The 8,093-nt window shown below is 39.2% G+C and overlaps 1 long non-coding RNA gene across 2 annotated transcripts; it reads left to right on the top strand.

Moving 5' to 3' along the window:
* Positions 1-349: 349 nt before the first annotated feature.
* Positions 350-3,227, top strand: LOC9269405 (uncharacterized). Of its 2 annotated transcripts, XR_010734545.1 has the most exons (8): positions 350-800; positions 963-1,156; positions 1,335-1,368; positions 1,461-1,522; positions 1,624-1,683; positions 1,768-1,837; positions 2,224-2,451; positions 2,847-3,227. It is a non-coding gene; the product is annotated as an uncharacterized lncRNA (long non-coding RNA). The 2 variants fall into 2 exon arrangements; XR_010734546.1 differs by lacking the exon at positions 2,224-2,451 and having other exon boundaries at positions 398-800.
* Positions 3,228-8,093: the final 4,866 nt, after the last annotated feature.

Genomic DNA, 8,093 nt, shown 5'->3' with positions numbered 1-8,093 from the left:
CTTTTTTCTAGTAGTAAATACCCAAATCTACATACCAGAACAGGCGAACAGCTCTTCAAATGAATTCTGTTCAAATTGAAGTCACGTACTCGGGCTTTGATAAACTCTTGAGCTACTCACACATGCGTGCACGTACATCATATCAAATCCTTAGTTTTTTAACCAGTCCGCCGATGAATCTCAGCGCGTCTTGGGTTGCTACAGGGCAACAGTTCCTGTTTGCTTCTGCGCCGCTCGATCTGCTCCTCTCGATTGGATCCATCCGTCCGTCGTCTCCTTGTGGCGGGCGAAGCCGCGATGCTTCCTTCCTCTATCGTATGCGTCGCTTCGCTGGCCCCACATCCCACCAAACAGATCGATGGATCCCATCCCGCACGGCTGCGCAATTCCCCCACGCATCGCTGCATTGGGGCGAGAGGGGAACCGAGCTAGGGTTTCACCTCCCCCGCCCGCCTCCTCCTCCTTACCGCGCGAACCGACCCGACCCCCGCTTCGCCGCTGCCGCAGCCGTGATGGGGACGGAGCGGAAGCGCATGGTGAGCCTCTTCGACGTGGTCGATGAGAGCTCCGTCTCTACCAAGCTCGGCCACGCCGGCACCACCAACAGCACCGCCACCGCCGCGGCCAACCCGTCCATCAATTGGTGGACGGGGAGGCCCTACTCGGCAAGGTACCTCGAGATCCTCTAGAAGCACCGCACGCTCCCCGTGTGGCAGCAGAAGGACGATTTCCTCGCCGTCCTCCGTGACAACCAGACCCTCATCCTCGTCGGAGAAACCGGAAGCAGCAAGACCACTCAGGTATTGAATTTGCACCACCTTTTCCTGTACATCTCCACGTTGAACTGTAAATGTATTTTAGGTTAGCCGTTATTGGTTGTTTGTTAGGGGATTTTTTTCTCTTCTAGATGGAATACCACCACAGTACATTGACCCCCAAATCCATCGATTCGCCGTGGTCAGTACAGGGGAGCGGTGCTCCGGTAGGCCTCTCATCGAGTTGTCTGAATTCCCGGGCCTCCGCTCATCCGCCACCACGCGTGTTCCATGGAGCATGAGCTCCTCTTTAGGGTTTCAGTACGGAGTAGAGTAAGTGTGTTCCGGCCACTGCCGTCATTGCCTTCCACGGGACAGTCAGCTCCAGCAAGCGGATATAGGTAAGCTTCTATGCCTCTGTTATCTTCTCTCTGGATTAGGCCATAAATGTTGATTCCGATGCGTGCCTGCACTATTCCAACTGCTCCCTGTCCAGGATAAAGTTTTGCCACTTCTCTGCTGCTGAAGCATCATTAATTTTAGGCATTAATATCTAATATTTGATTCTTTTCCTTGCAGATCTGCATTTTCATCCGCAACAGCGCTTTATCTGGTCTGACTCTATTCATTTTGTTGTCAATTGGTTGGTTTCGCCATCGTTTACTCTACAACAGATGATTTCCATGGCCATTGTTTCATCCACAGGAAAATTCATGGACGGTTTACAATGTAAATTTAATGTTGGGTGGTGTCTTATCTTGACCAAAGTATGTCAGATTCACTGGCCTGCTGCTGCGTTGTATAACTTGAAAGCTATTTTTCTTATAGCCATGCCATAAGCTTAGATGCACCTTCTACTCCATTGCAGCTGTGTTTTGATATATATGGTGCAGTGACTTTGTGAGCAGCTCAGTTTAATAGAACCAAGGTACGTTGTGCTCTTCTCCTTTTGTTTAATTATATTTGCAGATTTTCAGAATTCTTCAGTAGCTTCATTTGATTTTCTTTACAGTCTTATAGGTAAGATGGTTGATCTCAATCATTGTTTCAAATTGATTGCCTACAACTCTTTGAAATAGAAGGTAAATTAACCATACACTCGTCTACTATATATGTTTGTGTATGTCATATACTTGATGAAATGCTTGATGGACTTAGCCCGTCGGTATGCATTATTAGTTAAGTACTCAAAACTACACACTGCTGTCACTTAATTTTAGATTTCTCATCACGTTCAGTTACATAAGAGTCAGGCCTTAAAGGATATGGCAGCTATTAACTGTATAATATTTTGTCCCAAATGGTTCAGTTCTAGAGCACTTAAAGATGGCTATTGCAGGTATTATAGGCCAGCACAAAGTTTGTTGGTGTTATCTCTTTGTTGCTTGCAGTATACTCATATCACATTGAAGCCAAGTTATGCTATGTATTACGTTGATTTGGTCATGAAATTTTTCTCTCAATTCAGGAAGCATTTTTATCCAACGATGTATGCACCTTCTCTGCTAAACAACTATGCAGTGGATGTGTTCATGATTGTTTTCTTCTGATCCTAGCACATTCCCTGAGATATCCTTCAAGAATGATGACTTCAAATTCATCGCGTGCCTTTTTTCCTCTCTCATATTTACATTGTTATGCCTAGGACAATAGCTTCAGTTTAACAGTGTACCTCGCTGCTTGATAATTGCGATGGGTAAGATACTATCAGTAAAATGTGAATCTATTATGTCCTTGAGATTCTTCATATGGTTATCCTCAACTGCTAACTTCTACTCCCTCCGTCCCACAATATAAGGGATTTTGAGTTTTTGCTTGTAACATTTGATCACTCGTCTTATTCAATTTTTTTTTACAAATATAAAAAACGAAAAGTTGTGCTTATAGTACTGTAGATAATAAAGTAAGTCACAATTAAAATAAATAATAATTTCAAAAAATTTTAAATAAGACGAGTGGTTAAACATTATAAGAAAAACTCAAAATCCCTTATATTATGGGACGGAGGGAGTATGATTTAATCTGTGCGCTGCTGCTTTTCATGTCTCTGCAAATGCAGATGTATTGATGTGACCTTCAATCTCCATGCAGAGTATCATATCATGACACACAAGGATCTTTCGTTGGGTGCTGTGTACAATTATTGTTACCGAGGCCTTTGAAGGTATTACAGTAATATATTGTTACATCTCCTTCACCGGGCTTCTATACTAGAGATCCTCCTATTACTATTTTAGTTCTTTTTAAACCAGACAACCTGATTAGTTATTCTTACTTATCTTTTTATACAAGATTTTTTTTGACAAAATTATATTTGCACCATCAGATGTAAAATGCCAACTTTGTTCAAGCTCCCCTGAGCCATATACCATATATTCATGTTTTGCTTGATTTCTATTCTGTAGTTGAGCAAAATTCTGTGTATAATAATACTTATGCATCTTGCATTGCATTTGAGCTTAATTTTTTGTAGAGGCCACCCTGTGCAGCTTTCTCAATTTCATCCATAACAAAACAACTCTTAGTTAATTGCTTGGGTACATTGTATTTTGATAGCCTTCAGGTCTACTATTTGAACTCACCAATGCTTCGTTTGTATAAACAATTATAGGTCATGTACATGGAACAATTGATACATTTTTTTTAACTATATTATAATGATAAAGAATATTTCATTGATTAGCAAAAGAATCGTATAACTTTTGATTTGATTATTCAATATGTCCGCGGCAATGCGCGGGTCCCAGCTAGTTTTATATATGTTGGTTATGTTCTGTCCCGAGAAATTCGGAGACCATGTGCGCGCGAGCCTTAAATTTATGTGACAGAATGTTCGATTAATAGTTAATTCAGTAGATATTGGAATGCAAAACAAAATTGGGAGACAAGACAGACAACTAAGAATAATTGTTGGAAAGATCGGCTTGGTCGAATGCTTGATGGCCAATTGCGTGTATGGTGTGCCATGCTTGATCTGTGCTGGTTGCGACGCATCGTAATACTCCCTCCGTAATGTATGACGCCGTCGATTTTTTATCAATATTTCACCATTCATCTTATTCAAAACTTTTGTACAAATATAAAAATAGGGACTGTCTATATGACAAACGGCTGAAATTTTTTTGGGTTTTCAGCCTTTTTTATGCCGTGCGATCAATACACGTGTCGCTCATACCACCCCTCCCCCGTGCGCACAAAAATAACAACGCGCGTAGCATGCTCTCAGAAACAGAACCGACTATCCATTCGTTGGGTGATTTCTAGCAAAAAAAAAAAAATCACCCAGATTTTTTCTACCCTTAGATTTACATCTAACAGACTAGAAAAGAAAATAATAAATACATATTTACTTACATGGTATTTTTTTTTTATCAAAATTAAAGTGTACTTACATATCATATCAACTGAATTTACAAATATAATTTTAGCTATATAGGATTGTAATTTTATATTTTAAAGAAAATAACAAATACATATTTACTTACACAATATTTTTATCAAAATTACAGTGCATTTACATGTCATATCGACTAAATTTACAAAATATAATTTTAGTTATATAGGACTGTAATTTTATATTTTAATTAAAATAACAAATACATATTTACTTACACATCATTTTTATCAAAATTACAGTGTACTTACATGTCATATCAACTGAATTTGTATATGTAATTTTAGTTAAATAGTAATGTAATATTATATATTATATTTTATTTTAGATATATAGGATATTTACACATAGCTAGGATGTATCTTTCAAAAGCACTATTTCTCGTTATCAGCGGCAAACGTGGGACCCACGAGAGGCCTCATCTCCATCTCGCGGCAACATTGACGCAGAATCGTGCACTGATCTTGGCGCATGATCGTAGGGGCAAAAAACGGTCAAATAGCAACCAAAAAATATCACCCGTGTGATGTTTAGCAAATTTGTTCAGAAACAAATCCCACTCATTTTTTTTGTATGGGCTTAGGTTTGTCATCTGTATGAGCTTAAATTTATCTCTTCACAGCCCATAGAAAAAAATATAAGAGCCCATGACGATTTATCTTTGTGAAACAAGCCCAGACTTGCAAGGAGAGAAAGCAAGAAAAAAAAAGCCCATATACACGTGTTTTGTCCAAAAAAAAATACCAGGAAAAAGAAAGACACACAGATCACGCCTACCGTCTGCCAGCATCACCCACCATCATCACCCATCCACCACCTTGCGATCCAAGAAAGAAAAAAAAAGAGGAGGTCAGCTCAATCGGGAAAGAGAGAATAGTGTGTGCAAAGAAAAAAATCTGCATGCATGCATCGTTTTTTTTTTTTTGGAAACCCCACGGGGTAGTTGTATTATAGTAGAGGGAAACACTGTATAATAGCCATGCAGGCTAGGAGACTACAAAGAAAAAGAGAAAAAAAAAGAAAGCGGTAACGGAGGGTGTAACCACAAAAAGGAGGTGTACGGGTTGTTGGTTATGTTGATCTACACGCTGTCATTTGCACTTCCATAGTTGTTCGCCGTCAGGCACTGGATGCCCTTTGCCCCTCCCGCGCACCATAGCCAGATCTCGTCGGTCACTTTATCAATGATTCTGTGCGGCGGAGTCTCTAGGTTTCCGAAAACCCTGCTGTTTCTCTCCTTCCAAATCTCCCAGGAGAGTAGGATTAGAATCGATTTGACCCCCTTCCTTTTCTCCTTAGCCGTTGCCTGAACTGTTTGGACCCACCAGTCCTCCAGGATTGCCGTCAGGGGCCAATTCTGTGGCCATTGCTGAGGGATGCCTAGCCTTGTCACTATGGCGTCCCAGATTGTCCTTGTAATTGGGCATTCATAGAAGAGGTGTGTGTTGTCTCAAGGTTTCTGAAGCATAGCTGACAGAAGTAGTTGTTTGGCCACTCCCTCTGCAGTAGCCTATCAGCCGTCCAAATTCTGTTTTGGAGGAAAAGCCAAGTGAAGAATTTGCATTTTGACGACGCCCAGCATTTCCATATCATGTTTGCCGATATGGACGGTATGCTACCCAAGAACTGCATTTGGTAGGCTGACTTTGTTGTGTAAGCTCCGCTTGTTGTCCATTTACAACAGATGTTGTCTTCAACGCCTTGGGTTAATGTGATACCTGATGTCCAAAGCAGTTCGAAGACCTTGAAAAATTCAGCGACAAGGACAGTTGTCAAGTTGTATCTGATATTATCAATCCAGGTATTGTCCTGTAGAGCTTCTGCAACTGTCCTCTTTTTCCTTTCTGGCGTGGTGGTAGAGGTTGGAGCCATTGCCTTTAGGGAGGAATTGCATGCATGCATCGTTGAAGATGAAGAGAGATGAGAAGGGGGGTCATTCAATGCTGAATATTTGGGAAGCCCTATGTATGTGCAGAAATAGATGAAAAACTCTAGATTCAAGTACTTACCTCCCTGATTCTGAGCTAATTTGAAACCAATGAACTTCTTCTGTTTAACTATCAGATTTGGAATATTTCAAAATCACTCTTTGTGTTGCTTTCATAACAGTATTTATTTGTGGTGCTTCACCTTGTCTTGATGCATGAACCATGTTTGATAAAACACACTTGGTTCAGAATAAAAACCGAAAAATATTCAGAAAACTGTCCATAGATAAAGTTGCATCATGTAACTAATTAAAAAAAGTTGCATATCCATAGTACAAAGATCAAGACACAAACTAGTTCTTAGAGCCTCTGAGATGTTCAGTTCTCAATGAAAACAACTGAAAATTGCAAACTATCTAATTCCATTAGTTGTCTGGAGAGCAAAGTGTCACATGAGTTGGATTGTTCTTTCTACAGGTCATGTTAGTTTCAGATTTTCAGTAGCTTAATAGGAGTTTGTAACAGAAGTTGATTATCGATAATTAGTTCAATGACACTTAAAAAAAATAAAACAAACAATTAACCCTTATATTATCACTATCATCATCACAAGCATATCATCATAACCCTTGTACATGTACTACAGACTGAAAGAAGAGATCCAGAGATAAAAGTGCAAGAAAAAAATTTTAGGTTTTAGCGGGGGAAGAATCTCACTAGCGAGACTGTAGTCGGTAGCGATATAAGCTATGGGCAGCAGCAGTGGCGCACATAGGGCTTGGAGAGCGCGGGGCTGGGAGAGCAGTTGTGAGCAAATTGCCCACAGCTGGCTATAGCCAAGAATTATTTAAATTTTTTAACAAAATTTACAAAACTGAAAAAAAATTGACAAAACAAATACAAAAACACACCATTTCTAAAACTATGCTCATTTCTGAAACACCAATGTGCATTAACTGATATTTGTAGCATCTGGCAGAACTACAAATTCATTTATCTACCTAATTATGGGTTGAACTCTACTACTACTACTTGCATGACAACTCTTAGATGCTCAAAGCTTTAGCTGTTACACCCTAGCTAATGGAAAAGAGCTGCATTATTATGTGGGAGATGATATAAATTTAACTGCATAACAGAGTTGCATCTTTATTAATTCAATGTTTCACTTTAGTCTAACAAAGCAGAGTTACACTCCTGCATTTTGAGAAAGTTTTGGTTTCTGAACATCTACCATCGTACAGTGTTCAGTTAAGTTTGATAGTGCCAAGACTAACCTGTTGACTAAAAAAATGCAGGGACCATAGCATCCCTTTGAATCCATGATCTGGGCCACGGAGTCATTGAACTATAGCATGAAACTCATAAGGCCCTTTGAATCCATGAATTGAACCAAGGAGCCATTGAATAATACTGCTAGCTGAAATGTATTAAGTACTTGAAGTGCCTAATCAAACATTGCTACCTGAAAATTTCACAAAACTAAGAAATTGGCTTGATTAATATTAAATTTAAAAAAGGGACAAAGACGAACACAAAGACAAATAAGACAAAAATACAAAAACAAACTGACAAAAAACTTTAAGTCCAGTAAACTTTAATTAGTTAGGTACTAGAAGCTTGATTAATATTAAATTTAAAGAACAGACAAAAGACAAAGACAAAAATAAAAAACAAACTCAGAGAGTGTGAACAAAACTGGCACGACATAACTTCTTCACACAAAACATTTCTAGAAATATTACATGACATGATTTCTTGAGACAAAACTGATAAATTACAACAAATCACAAATATTACATGTTGTGGTTTTCAGGTTGGGTGAAAGACTCACATAAAGAAGATTATTAGTAATACCTGCTCAAATGGTGGATATGTATGATCAGCAGTCCTTAATGAGACTTCAGCGGGTAAAAATGGTTCTTCCTTGCATTTCTCCCTATTGTACCTGACAAATCTTAATGAAAAATATCATCTCTTGTCAGGTTCAAAACAATTGTGATCAGAGTTTACATC

The sequence above is a fragment of the Oryza sativa genome, chromosome 8 (assembly GCF_034140825.1).
Source record: "Oryza sativa Japonica Group chromosome 8, ASM3414082v1".
In the NCBI taxonomy this organism is placed as follows: Eukaryota; Viridiplantae; Streptophyta; class Magnoliopsida; order Poales; family Poaceae; genus Oryza; species Oryza sativa.
The sequence above is the reverse complement of the archived record's forward strand: the minus strand, read 5'-3'. Positions and strand labels throughout refer to the sequence as shown.